The 13,813-nt window shown below is 42.8% G+C and overlaps 1 gene segment (V, D, J or C); it reads right to left on the bottom strand.

The window, feature by feature from the left end:
* Nucleotides 1–8,215: 8,215 nt before the first annotated feature.
* On the bottom strand, nucleotides 8,216–9,742 carry LOC311283341 (immunoglobulin lambda constant 7-like). The segment is given in 2 exons: nucleotides 9,652–9,742; nucleotides 8,216–8,532 (listed from the first exon to the last, which is right to left on the bottom strand).
* Nucleotides 9,743–13,813: the final 4,071 nt, after the last annotated feature.

The raw sequence follows: 13,813 nt of genomic DNA, 5'->3' as shown, positions 1-13,813 counted from the left end.
CATGATTCACAGAAAAACCTGCAGCTTCAGACTTCAATCTTCAGTCAAAATCTCTTCAAATAATGAGTTTATTGAATATTAGAGCCAAAGTCAATAGAAAGTGTCAACAATGAAAATATAAAAGGTATTTTGCATGTTCTACACAGTCAAGCATGTTTTCATATTCAAGGTCTGTTCTAAAAGTATCTGGACTGGTTATGAATCTCCACACAAGATCATGAAACGTGAACAAGCTCTAATATGTCTCCATCTTTAACAGCCTGTTTCTTCTCCATTTGATGATTTCAGACACACATGAGGCTTCATGATAGATGGAGTGACACCATGAACTCTGATTAGAGATTCACAATCAGTCCTGATACTTTCTGAACAGACTCATGATTCATGATCTTACTTTAGTGATGGCGGTTCATCTAGTGGAAGTGTAGCAGTGATGATGGTCACATGACTGAATATGGACACAGAGATGGACGTTCATCTGCACATCCTCAGTGTCTCAGGAGTCACAATAAAAATACTAAATAAAGTCATGATTCTGTAACTCTAGTGTATATTAGTTTGTTATCAGCACAAGCTGTTGTAAATCCTGCCCACTTCTTTGCATTGTCAGCACATGCTTCAGTGCTCTGAGAGTGTTTATAGTGCTGTGAGTTTAACACTTCATGACTGAGAGCAGAACACAATCTTCATCATCACACAAGACTAAACTACAGCAATGAACACAATCAACATCTTCATCTGGACCATTGCACTGTTTATTCAAGGTAAGATGTAAAAACTGACTCTGGTTTTGGTGTTTTAGTAAAAGTAAATGATGATAATAGTTTTAAACACTAATAGTTTTTCTTTTCTCTTCTTCAGAATCCAGAGGAGTGACTCTGACTCAACCTGAAGTTAAAACTGTCCAACAGAGTCAAACAGCAACAATAGAGTGTAATATAGATGTATCAATATACGCCAGTGCTTTACACTGGTACTCACAGAAACCTGGAGAAGCTCCTAAACTCCTGATTTATGGCATAAACACCCGTAATACTGGAACTCCATCTAGATTCAGTGGCAGTGGAACAGTAGGTTCTGGACGAGATTTTACTCTGACCATCAGTGGAGTCCAGACTGAAGATACAGGAGATTATTACTGTCAGAGTTATCACAGTATCAACAGTAAAGATGTGTACACACAGTGATAAAGAGTCGTACAAAAACCTCTGTCAGTCAGACGTCACAGTGACTGCACTGATACAGCTGAGAGAAACTGCAGCTGCTGATGGAGGATCACAAACTACACAATATCAAACCTTACCCTGACTTTATTATGTAAAAAGTGCTTTATTATGATGTACTAAGTAAACATATAATCTTATATCCCTTACTAAACTGATGTGTAGAAAATGTGAGTGGTGCTTGTTCTTGTAAAATTTCTTGTTCTTGTAAAGCCATGACAATGTAATAATTGCAATAGTCTATATGTTGTCTCCTAGAGAAATATTTATCAGCTGAATAATTTGAAAGAAATTTATGTTTAAATGCAGTTGTCGGGACCTTACTCAATTTTCCGGCATTCCTCTGGACTGGCATTCTCCAGACAGTTTCAACTGTCTCCGCTGTTGACGATGCTAAGAACAGAGGATACCATTCGCTGCCGCCGGTCGAAGAGGCGATAGCTGGCCACTTATGCCCGCCCTCCGCTGGACGGAGTGCTAAGATGGCGCTACCCTCAAAAGCTTGCCGTACGACGTCAATCCTGCTCCGCCGCGCTTTCTCCGCCGCCGGGCAGGCCGCATCAGCGCTGCACACCATGGCCACACTGCAGATTTACCAGGCCGATCTCCTCCGAAAGCTGGATGAGAAAGGATCAGATGCAATCTGCGTGCCGGACCTAAGAAGTGCTACAGACCTTGCTCTCCGCGCTACTAAGTCTGCTGCACAGGCCATAGGTGTCTCTCAGTCACGGTGAGAGAGGCCATGCTCCGTCCTGAGGCTAACGCTATCCGAGATGTCCGAGTCAGAGCGCGCCGCGTTCCTCGACGCTCCGCTTTCTCCTGCTGGCCTCTTTGGAACCTCCGTCAAAGACTCAGGCGAGCAATGCAATCACAGACATGACAGTTCCTATGGAACTCGCTCAGTCCTCCCCCTCTCGGTCGACCACCGCAGAGGTGTCGAGCGCGGGCATTCTGCCCGCTGTTATCAGCGCGCCCCCTGCCTCAGATGTCATGAGCGCGATGCTTATGTCACAGCACACCGAAGCCGCTCCGTCGCGAACCAAGCAGAGTGCGCTTCGCATTCAACCCCTAGCTATCCGTGCAGATGCATGGGCAAAGCTTCCCGGGGTTTCGAAGTGGGTGCTAGACATCATAAAAGGAGGCTATTCGCTGCAATTTCGCCAGCGCCCTCGCGTCGAGACCACGGTGGAATCAGAAGTAGCACATCTACTTCGAGCCGAAATTCTGAAACTGTTGAGCAAAGGGGCCATAGAGCTTTAATCTCAAGCTCAGAGCGAAGGGGGGTTATACAGCAGATACTTCCTGGTACCGAAAATAGACGGGCGTCTCAGACCCATACTAGATCTAAGGCAACTGAACAGAGTGCTTGTGAAGTGACAGTTCAGGATACTCACGACCAGAAAAATCCTCTAGCAGGTTCGCCGAGGAGATTGGTTTGTGTCAATAGATCTGAAAGACGCGTATTTTCAAATACAGATAGCGTCACGTCACAGGCGATTTTTGAGATTCGCTTTCGAGGGCCAGGCATATCAGTACACAGTCCTGCCATTCGGCTTGTCCCTAGCACCCCGTACATTCACGAAGTCCCTCAGACTTCGGGGTATACGAGTGCTGAACTATTTGGACGATTGGCTGATTCTAGCACAATCTCACTCAGAGCTCGTGGAGCACAGGACCATTTTACTCGATCACCTCGAGAATCTCGGTCTCAGAGTGAATTGGGAAAAGAGTTCACTGTCCCCCAGGCAGATTATATCTTTTCTGGGCACAGAACTGGACTCGCTGTCCATGATAGCACGCCTATCACCACAGCACACGCTGGACATTCAGCGCGCAGCGAGCTCGTTCCGCTGCGGCGCCTCTGTCCCGTTCAAGAAATTTCAGAAGATGCTAGGTCTTATGGCCTCAGCATCATCAGTACTTCAGCTGGGCCTGCTCCGCATGCGCCCACTGCAGTTCTGGCTGAAAGCGCGAGTGCCACGCTAAGCGTGGCCCCCCGGTCGGCTTCGTCTCAAGGTCAATCAGAAATGCATTGCAGCTATGAAACCTTGGAGAGCAAACGACTGGTACCAATCAGGTGTAAGCCTGGGGACTTCCTCGAGAGTGAGGGTGGTGTCCACGGACGCATCCACCTCGGGATGGGGAGCGCTGCTCGAGGGCAGACCGTTCTTTGGCCAGTGGTCAGAACGGGAGAAGCTCCTGCACATAAACTGCCTCGAAATGCTGGCAGTAAGCAACGCGCTTTTGTCCCCTAATAAAGGGACACCACGTCTTGGTCCGCTCGGACAACATGTCTGTGGTGTCCTACATAAATCGCCAGGGCGGCCTCAGGTCCGAGAACCTGTACAGGCTAACAAATAGGACCAGACAGACTGTCCAGGAACTGCGTTCCAACAGGAGAGTGGTCTCTACACCCACAGACACTCTGTGCTGTGGAAGAAATTCGGCAGAGCGGAAGTAGACCTGTTTGCGTCTCGAGAAAACGCTCACTGTCTGAAATTTTTCTCTAAGAGCAGGGTTGCTGTTGACAAAAGCGCGTTGCTGGCTCACGTTTGGCCCCGCCGTCCGCTCTATGCCTTTGCCCCCCGTCTCCCTCCTGACTCAGTTGGTAGAGCGGATGAGGGAAGAAGGATGCTCAGTGCTACTCATAGCACCACTCTGGACAAACCAACCTTGGTTCCCAGTTGTGATGCAGCTAGCAAGCACCGCCCCGTGGCCAGTGCCATTGAGGAGAGACCTCCTCTCTCAGGCTCGATTTGGCATCCTCACCCAGAGCTGTGGTCCCTTCATGTTTGGGTCATCAACGGGTACCCGCTGACCTCCCTAAGGGAGTGTTAAACATGATCACGCAGGCCAGAGCTCCGTCTACGCGACGTCTCTACTCCTCAAAATGGTCGGTATTTTCTGGCTGGTGCACAGTTCGTGGCGTGTCACCCCTAGACTGTGGAGTGACGGAGGTTCTCTCCTTCCTACAGGAGCTGTTGGATAAGGGCAGGACCCCTTCCAAGCTCAAAGTTTACGTGGCGGCCATAGCAGCGTTCTCAAGAACAACGCTTCGTCAGTCAATAGGAAGGAACGATTTAGTCATCCGCTTCCTTAGAGGAGCTAAGAGACAGAATCCTCCCAGTCCTCCCTCAGTCCCTGTGTGGGACCTTTCTACGGTACTGGAAGCCATGAAAGGTCATCCATTTGAGCCTTTGCAAACGATTGATCTTAAACACCTGTCTTTCAAGATGGCGTTTCTTCTGGCTCTCACTTCCGTGAAGCGCATAGGGGACTTACACGCGCTCTCAGTGAGCGTGACGTGCATGGAGTTTGGGCCTAATGACTCAAGAGTTATACTCAAACCTAAGCACGGTTATGTTCCAAAATCCCTCAATACACCGTTTAGGGCACAAGTCATTTCCCTGTCAGCCCTACCGGTCTCCGATGAGGAAGGAGACGAGAGCTTCCTTTGCCCAGTCAGGGCATTAAGAGCCTATGTGTCTCGCTCATCTGTCTTCAGACAGACAGAGCAGCTCTTTGTTTCGTTCAGCGGCGTTCTAAGGGACTAGCCGCGTCGAAACAGAGCCTATCCAGATGTATAGTTGACACGATCGCGCTAGCGTACACTTCCAAGGGCATGCAATGCCCGTTGGGTATCAGAGTGCACTCCACGAGAAGCATGGCTTCATCGTGGGCCTGGTCGAGTGGGATTGCCTTGCAAGATATTTGTATGGCGGCAGGCTGGGCCTCCCCATCTACATTTATAAGGTTTTACAACCTAGAGGTTCCCGCCCTACAGGCCAGGCTACTGTCGGTCTAAATGGCTAGTATTTTATGTACTGATACTATCAGTCCGGAATGCTGTGTCTGCTGAGCATAGCTCACTCATCGACAGGAGAGAAAATGCTTGGGCAAAACCATATAAGTCCCGCTTTTACTATCAGTACAGGCCGTAACCCGCCCTGTCTTTTGTGCCCTGCGTCCACGACGCTGTTATATATGAAAGAGCATGGCTAACCCCCCTCCTCTTCCCGGATTCTCTGTGAGTCCCCTGGGTGATTGTGCACTATATGAACCCCGGGCTTTCGCCCTTGGGTCTGTGGTGTCAGATCCCGGCACGCACGGCGTCTTACAGTGGGTCCTCTAGCGTAAGATACTCTTACGCAGTATGAGAGACCTCTCGTAAGAGAACGTACTCGGTTACTCACGTAACCTCGGTTCTCTCTAGTAGAGGGAACTAGTACTGCGTATCTTGCCGTGCATGCGCACGCTCTGGTTGCTTCGACTATGAAAAAGTGTCGCCTGCGAGCTGTATTTATAGGCCTAAGTCACGCCCGTTTCGGCTCGGCTAGGCCTCGCTCGATAGGCTCATGCAGTTGCCAGCAGACCAGCCAATAGGCGCGCGAGCTGTCTCGCCTATGCCTGTATGCTGCCGCAACACGTTTTACATTAATACAAAATTAAGGATAATTTTTGGCTTCAATATCTTGTGGAAAAAGGATTTTCCCCTAGCGTAAGATACTCTTATGCAGTACTCGTTCCCTCTACTAGAGAGAACCGAGGTTACGTGAGTAACCGAGTACGTTTTCCCTAATGTCATGGCACATCTTAAGTACTGGGTATGTTCTTGCAGATGTTTTTACAATTTACTGCAAAGTGAAGTACAGTAAAGTGCAACTGTACTGTAAAATGAAGCCTTGTTTATTTCCATGGTATTACCGGAATTGTACCATATAATCTGATCATTCCCTTTTCCATATAGTCACAATTTTTTACCTCGTATGTCCTGCAATGTTACCAAGGAAAACATGACAATTTACTCAGTAAAGTGCAACTGTACTGTAAAATGAAGCCTTGTTTATTTCCATGGTATTACCAGAATTGTACCATATAATCTGATCATTCCCTTTTCCATAGTCACTTTTTTTTTTTTTTTTTTTGTATGTCCTGCAACGTTACCAAGGAAAACATGACAATTTACTCAGTAAGTAAAGTGCAACTGTACTGTAAAAGGAAGCCTTGTTTATTTCCATTGTATTACCAGACTCTTACCACATCTTTTGCTACTGCATTTTTGAAATCACAAACTTGTACCATGTGTGTTCTATGGTAATTGCAACAATTAAACGTAATCTTCTATGGTTATCTGCAACAATTAAACGTAACATTATTACGTTTTTACAGCTACAAAATGTTAAATATTTACGAATCTTTCATATCATTAAGATATCTGTATAATTTACCTTTTACCGTTTTATAGATAAATGGAAGATCCCTTTACCCTACTCCCAACCTAAACATAACGTTACCCATTTTATACTGAATATAAAAAGGATAAAACGTACAGAGTGTTGGGAAATTGCAATTTTATTAACAATATAGCATTAAAAGATTTTTTTTAGCAGCTAATCCTACTCCTACCCCTAAACCTACCCATAACAATTTTTTAAAACTACATAGGCTACAATTATGAAGAAAAACAACATACGTGTAATCACAATAATTTATTTATTGCGAAAATGTCAAAACCGGTACCAAAAGTCGATCACATGACGATGTGTTGCAGTCACAGTCCTCTCTTTCAGTATATAATAGTTTTGAATGAGGTACAGAGCAGAATTTAAGTTATTAATCCATGAAAATGTTAATCCGGCTTCGCTCTGTGTGAAGGCGCGCGCGCTTCTCCATTTCAAATGTAGTTTACCGACTGAAATACGGCTTGTCGCAATCTGTGACGAACATAGACAAACAGGTGAGAGCCAATGAGCGTTTGATATCACTGCCGTAAAACATGTCGTAACGCTTCTTGAGGGCGCAATTTTTGAATTTGAATTCATCACGAGCGCGGGATTTGACAGTTACAGACTGCCTGTGATAGACCTGTGATAGCCTGTGAAATGGAGATGAAGATCACTCACTGGATAAAGGGCTGAATTTGGATCTCTTTCTTGCAAACGTATGGATTTGCAGCAAACTGCGCTGCTCACAAGGGATGTTACAAGCGGACGGTCACGGGGCTAGCTTCTTTGTGTTCTCTCCCTCTGTTCGAGCCGCGCAAACTGCGCCGTTCACAAGGGATGGCAGAAACGGACGGTCTGAGCTAGCTTCCTCGCACTCCCCCTCTGTCAAGCCGCGCAAACGGCGCCGCTCACAAGGGATGTCAGAAACGGACGGTCACGGGCTATAGCTTCCTTTACGTTACAAGAAAGCTACCCCCCCCCCCCCCCCGTCACTGGCGAAAGGAGAAAAGAGTGTTTAGCCACACCCAGGCCGGACTAACCTCCATTTCTCACATTTTTCTCAGTCCCCTCCCAAGCTTAGGCGACTGGAAATACATATATTGCAGTAAACGAGCCTGTTTTAATACACGCACGCCTGCAAACAAACACTGACGCAAAACATGATGACGCTCGCCCCGTCCCGCGCTCTCCCCCTCTGTTCGAGCCGCGCAAACGGCGCCGCTCACAAGGGATGTCAGAAGTGGACGGTCATGGGCTAGCTTCCTTTACGTTATAAGAAAGCTACCCCGCGTCTCGTTCGCGCGTGTCACTCACCGGCAAAAGGAGAAAATAGTTTCTAGTCCCCCGAGACCGGACCCACCTCCATTTCTCACACATTTCTCAGTCCCCTCCTGAGTTCAGGCGACTGGAAATATCAATATTGCAGTAAACGAGCCTGTTTTAATGCACGTACGCCTGCAAACAAACAATGTCACAGCACATGATGACATCTTCCCGCTCTCTCTCCCTTTGTTCGAGCTGCGCAACTGCGCCGTTCTCAAGGGATATCAGAGCGGACGTCACGAGCAATGTTCAGCACCCCGCATGCCTCACTCACCGGCGAAAGGAGGAAGAGAGAGTGTTTTCGTCCCGCCTAGGCCGGACTAACCTCCCATTCTCACATACTTCTCAGTCCCCTCTAAGTTCAGGCGGCTGGAAATACTAATACTGCAGTAAACGAGCCTGTTTTAATACACTCAGTTACGGCTCATCTTCAGGAGAGAAACATCAGCACTCAGAGCTCTTGTGGAACGAGACCTCATGAGGAGCTCCATCATGTGTTACTCTGCAGACGTACAGCTCTCCCTCTTCCCAGCGTGCTTTGCTGAGGGTCAGGACGCTACTGCGGCTGTAGCGGCCGTCCTGCTGGCTCTCTGCGCTGGTCAGAACCCCCTCGGTGACCTCTGACCCGTCCAGTGTCCAGCTCACCAGCGCCCCCTGTGGAGAGTAAGAGCTGAGCAGGCAGAGCAGTGCGGCTGAGTCTCCAGAGATCTGCAGAGAAGAGGGCGGCAGCAGAGACACTGAGGGCTTCACTGTGGGACCAGCTGCAGGAGACAAACACAACACATTCACACACACACACACACACACACAACACACTGCACTGCACATTCACAGAATAGGAGTAATGCTGCTCTAGTTTTAGATTCAATCATTATAAAACAATATAAGTAACACTTTATTTAAATCTTTCATACATATTGCATTATAAAAGTATTTTAATGCATTAATTATGCACTGCTATATACATTAAAATGCATGTATGTTCTAATCAATAAGTGTAACAGCAGTTATAACACATTATCTATTCATTGATATGATTATTACTTTATGAAGAACAACCATTTTGAGATGAAACAATGAAATAGCAAATATTATAATGCATTTTAGATTTGGTTACAGTTATTTATGATAAGATATAAGGCATTGTAACATACATTATGAAACACTTTATAATGCATTAAAGGCTTTAAGTAAAGTTTCAACACAATATGTAATAATAATTATCATTAATAAATGTTCTTTTTTCAACTTGTTTTAAATTGTATGTTTAGGAATATTATAAGAATTAAATAGACAGACTTACTGAACACTAATTATAACTGCAGTTATAACACATTATAATATTATTCATTGTTACACCTTCAAAAAATAATAATACACCAAAACTCATGACAAACAACCATTAGCAAATATTATAAAACATTTTAACTTTGATTACAATTATTTATGAAATATAAGGCATTATAATCTTCATTATTGATACCTTTATAATGCATTATACATAAAGGCTTCAAGTAAAGTTTGCCACAATATCTAATAATCATTATTATTAATAAATGTTGTTCTTGTTTCAACTGTAAAACACTTTCTGAAATCTAAATTGTATTTTTTTATTAGGTGATTAAATAGACAGACTTACCGATCACCAGTTTAGTTCCTCCACCGAAAGTCCACCACAGTGATACAATCTAATGAAACGCTCGTACAAAAACCTCTATTCCACTCGAGTGAACACACACTCCAGCAGAGAGAGAGAAACAACACTTCAACACACTGATATTAGAAGATCCTCAGCTCTTCTCAACACTCACTCATTCAGATTTGACTAAATGCTTTCTGATATAACACTGTTTAAAGAAATATATTTGATGAGCTGTGACCTCTGAGGTGACCTTTGACCTCTTTGATCATGGATGATGTTGTGGAGTTTCTCATAATGATGCTTCTGTTCTTCATATGCAGATCAATCATCATGATTCACAGAAAAACCTGCAGCTTCAAATAAATGAATCAATAATTCTGAACATTTCAGATGCACATTGTTTAATATATAATGACCTGATTATGAGTCCTGATGAACTTCATGCATGTGGAAAATGTGGGAAAAATAGATATCATGAAAATATTTCCCAGAGAGCAACATGTCAACATTGATTCCAAAGACCATAATGGACTTTTTTTATTATTACTCTAAATATAGTAAAACTGATTTATTTAGTTCTTGATTTCTCATTGTTAACATGCTTGTAAAGGTGTAGCACAGAACTGTACTCAGAGAAACTGCTGCGTATGACATTATGTTTAAAATGATCTACATTCATGATTCTCCAGACAAACATAAACAAAAATATTTCACAATTAATAAATACAGTATATATAATTAATCACTAAATGGTTCAATAACATTATTCTGAAAGTAAAATCTTCTATGTAGAGTTTATGAGTTTGTTATCAGCACAAGCTGTTGTAAATCCTGCCCACTTCTTTGCATTGTCAGCACATGCTTCAGTGCTCTGAGAGTGTTTATAGTGCTGTGAGTTTAACACTTCATGACTGAGAGCAGAACACAATCTTCATCATCACACAAGACTAAACTACAGCAATGAACACAATCAACATCTTCATCTGGACCATTGCACTGTTTATTCAAGGTAAGATTTTTGTAAAAGTAAATGATGATAATAGTTTTAAACACTAATAGTTTTTCTTTTCTCTTCTTCAGAATCCAGAGGAGTGACTCTGACTCAACCTGAAGCTAAAACTGTCCAACAGAGTCAAACAGCAACAATAGAGTGTAATATAGATGTAGGAATATACAGCGATCGTTTAGCCTGGTATCAGCAGAAACCTGGAGAAGCTCCTAAACTCCTGATTTATTATATAAACAACCGTTATACTGGAACTCCATCTAGATTCAGTGGCAGTGGAACAGCAAGTACTGGACGAGATTTTACTCTGACCATCAGTGGAGTCCAGACTGAAGATACAGGAGATTATTACTGTCAGAGTTTACACTGTCCTAGTAGCTGTGTGTTCACACAGTGATAAAGAGTCGTACAAAAACCTCTGTCAGTCAGACGTCACAGTGACTGCACTGATACAGCTGAGAGAAACTGCAGCTGCTGATGGAGGATCACAAACTACACAATATCAAACCTTTCACAGACTTTATTCATTTATTATGATGTAAGTAAACATGAAACACAGTCTTATATCCCTTACTAAACCAGACTATAATGTGGAGAAAATGTGAGTGGTGCTTGTTCCTGTAAAACTTGCCACTACAATGTAATCGAACTGTAGGAAAGTCAATCTCTTTAATTGCACTTCCATCCTTCACCACTAGAGGACAGATCTTTAATATTACTGAGTTCCCTATCTGTCAGCAAGAGAGTTTCTCTGGGCACTTCAACACTTCCTTTATTTCCAAAGGAGAATATTCTCTAGCAAGATAATATCTCTATAAAAGCAGAGATGGCAAAAGTACTCACTTCCCGTACTCAAGTAGAAGTACAGATACTTGTGTTAAAAATACTCTGGTAAAAGTAGAAATACTGTTTTAACTTCTTTACTGAAGTAAAAGTAACAAAGTACAGGCTTGGAAATTTACTTAAAGTATAACATTAAAAGAAGCCTTGCGAATGACAACCATTTTTTATGCAAAGCTTCCTGGACCACACAAATGTTAGTGCAAGCTGAGAAACTGAAGTGGATTTGGAAAAAAGGTCCTTTATAAGCCATTGCCTACATTTTAAATGGATGTCTGCCAATAGGCCTAAAACATCACATAGCCTATATGATTATTGTGACAGAGACTGGGACTCCAGATTAATAAGATTCTGACTGAGTAGCAAGATATTAATTTAATTGTAATTCTGTGAGAATTCACAGATCAGTTTCTCTTCTTTAATCTTCCCCTTAACATTTAAAGGAATCTACACGTATGTAATGATTTTTCCGCGAATTAATGCCTCCAAATCTGTCGAGTCACCTTGTAGTGGTGCGTCAAGTGCAACGAATATTCCCATCCCAAACCATACCCTTCCGTTCCCTTAAGTTACTGTTGCTATGTCTCTATATATATCTCTGTAGAGCCTCAGTTAAAGCTGCTCGTGAACCGATCATCTCTTCCTTCTAGTTCATTTATAGCATCAAATAAACATGAATGAACATCAGAAGGAATGTTGTTTTTACCGCGAAAAGACATCGGTACACTTTCTTTTTCAAGTTTAAATCCTCCAATGTTAATCTACTAACTCTCCTGACTGCTTTGCGGGACAAAATGGCAGATTATGATTGGTCAGATCGCCTGTCAATCAAACTCCCTGCGAAGGGTTGATGACGCGGAACTCCATAATAACGGTAACTCAACTGAAATTATTTGAAACTAAAGTAACGAGCCAATTTTGTAAAATGTAAGGAGTAGAAAGTACCAACATTCATATTAAAAATGCAAGGAGTAAAAGTAAAAAGTCAGCAGAAAAATAAATAGTAAAGTAAAGTAAAAATATCTGAAAAATCTACTTGAGTACAGTAACAAAGTATTTGTACTTTGTTACTTCCTATCTCTGTATAAAAGAGAACATTTCCTCTAAAAGACTTGTTTCTGAGTCTGAACAGATGATATATTGGTTATGCCCATCCTCCTCTATCCACGTGAGTGCTAGTAAAATAGCTAAAAGTTCTACAGTGTAAATCGCTAAATGGTCTGATGTTCTTTTTAATATTGATTTCTGTAAATGTGGTATATATACTGCTGCTCATGTCTTTCCTGTATTTGGATCTTTTGAGCCTTCTGTAAATATTTTAATACTATTATTATACTTGAGACCTAAATATTGTTGTACCAGATCATTTATCTCACCATATTCCTTGCATTGTTTTGACATCTTTGTGATTTCAAGATCCACAGCTGGCAATGGAAATATCCAAGGAGGAATAGCAGGTAACGCCACTGTACAGCTGTGAATTAATTTAACTAGTCCCAGTTTCTCGGCTTGACTTTTTCCCACCCATCCAAAACTGTTGAATTGCTTCCTTCCATGTCCACAACATGAGTTCAACACAGGTTTGGTTGAATGATCCTGTTTATGCCCCTGCAACTTTTGTGGCGTACCAGTGGCGTACCAGTGGCGTAGCAAGTCAGTCCCGGGCCCATATGCAAAAAAAAATTGTAAGGGCCCTCATAACCCCGCCCCCCAAATACATCAAAGATACATTTATAGACGTTCACTATAGACCTTATGTAGCCCCACCCCTTTTCAGCGCTGCGCTCGTTGTCTTTTGACTTCCGGTTTTATTTTCACAGCGATCTTGCGTATTTATGAATGAACGGCTTGTTTTAAAATATTCCCGGTCTACTGACATTTGTTAAGACATCTGGTTTGAACATTACAATCCTCATGATAACTTTCGTTAACTTTATATTAAGTAAATCCACTTCAAAAGCTAATTACTCCTGGACAGCAATGCCATAGGAATATACAGAGCGACCGCAAAAACGGAAGTTCAAAGACAATATTCTAAAGATGGCGGCGCCCTCGTTTCTCTGGCGCATAAGGTCTATAGTGTATAGTGTATCAAGAAAATACCATACTAAACAATACCATAAAAAAACACACTCTACCCAACAACTTTTCACAACCAGAACACAACAAAAACAAGTCTAAAACAAAAAAGGCACAGCCAATGTCAATAATTAACTACTGATCTTGGCACAGCGGGCCAAAATGTAAAAACATAAAACTACTCACTCATTTTAGTTGCATTCTCCGGGCCTTTCTTTCGGCAAATTCATCCACGATGTCATTGGTGTTTAATTCACGGCTTCGTGCATTCTCGATGGAAAGAATGTCAGCTGCATTGTTGTTCTCATCCAAAGACGTGCAACTGCTAATATTAGCTGACAAAACTTCTCTCTCACCTTCGACATCGTTGTCATTCGCACTAGGTAAAAAAAAAAAAAAAAAAAAAATGTCTATTTTTGAGTCGCTCTCCACCTTCTCTTTTCTCTTTAAGGCCCCACTTTTATGTTTGTATTTC

This window comes from Rutilus rutilus (assembly GCF_951802725.1).
Source record: "Rutilus rutilus genome assembly, chromosome: 23".
Lineage (NCBI taxonomy): Eukaryota > Metazoa > Chordata > Actinopteri > Cypriniformes > Leuciscidae > Rutilus > Rutilus rutilus.
Note: the sequence above shows the minus strand (reverse complement) of the source record. Positions and strands in the feature narration are given on the sequence as shown.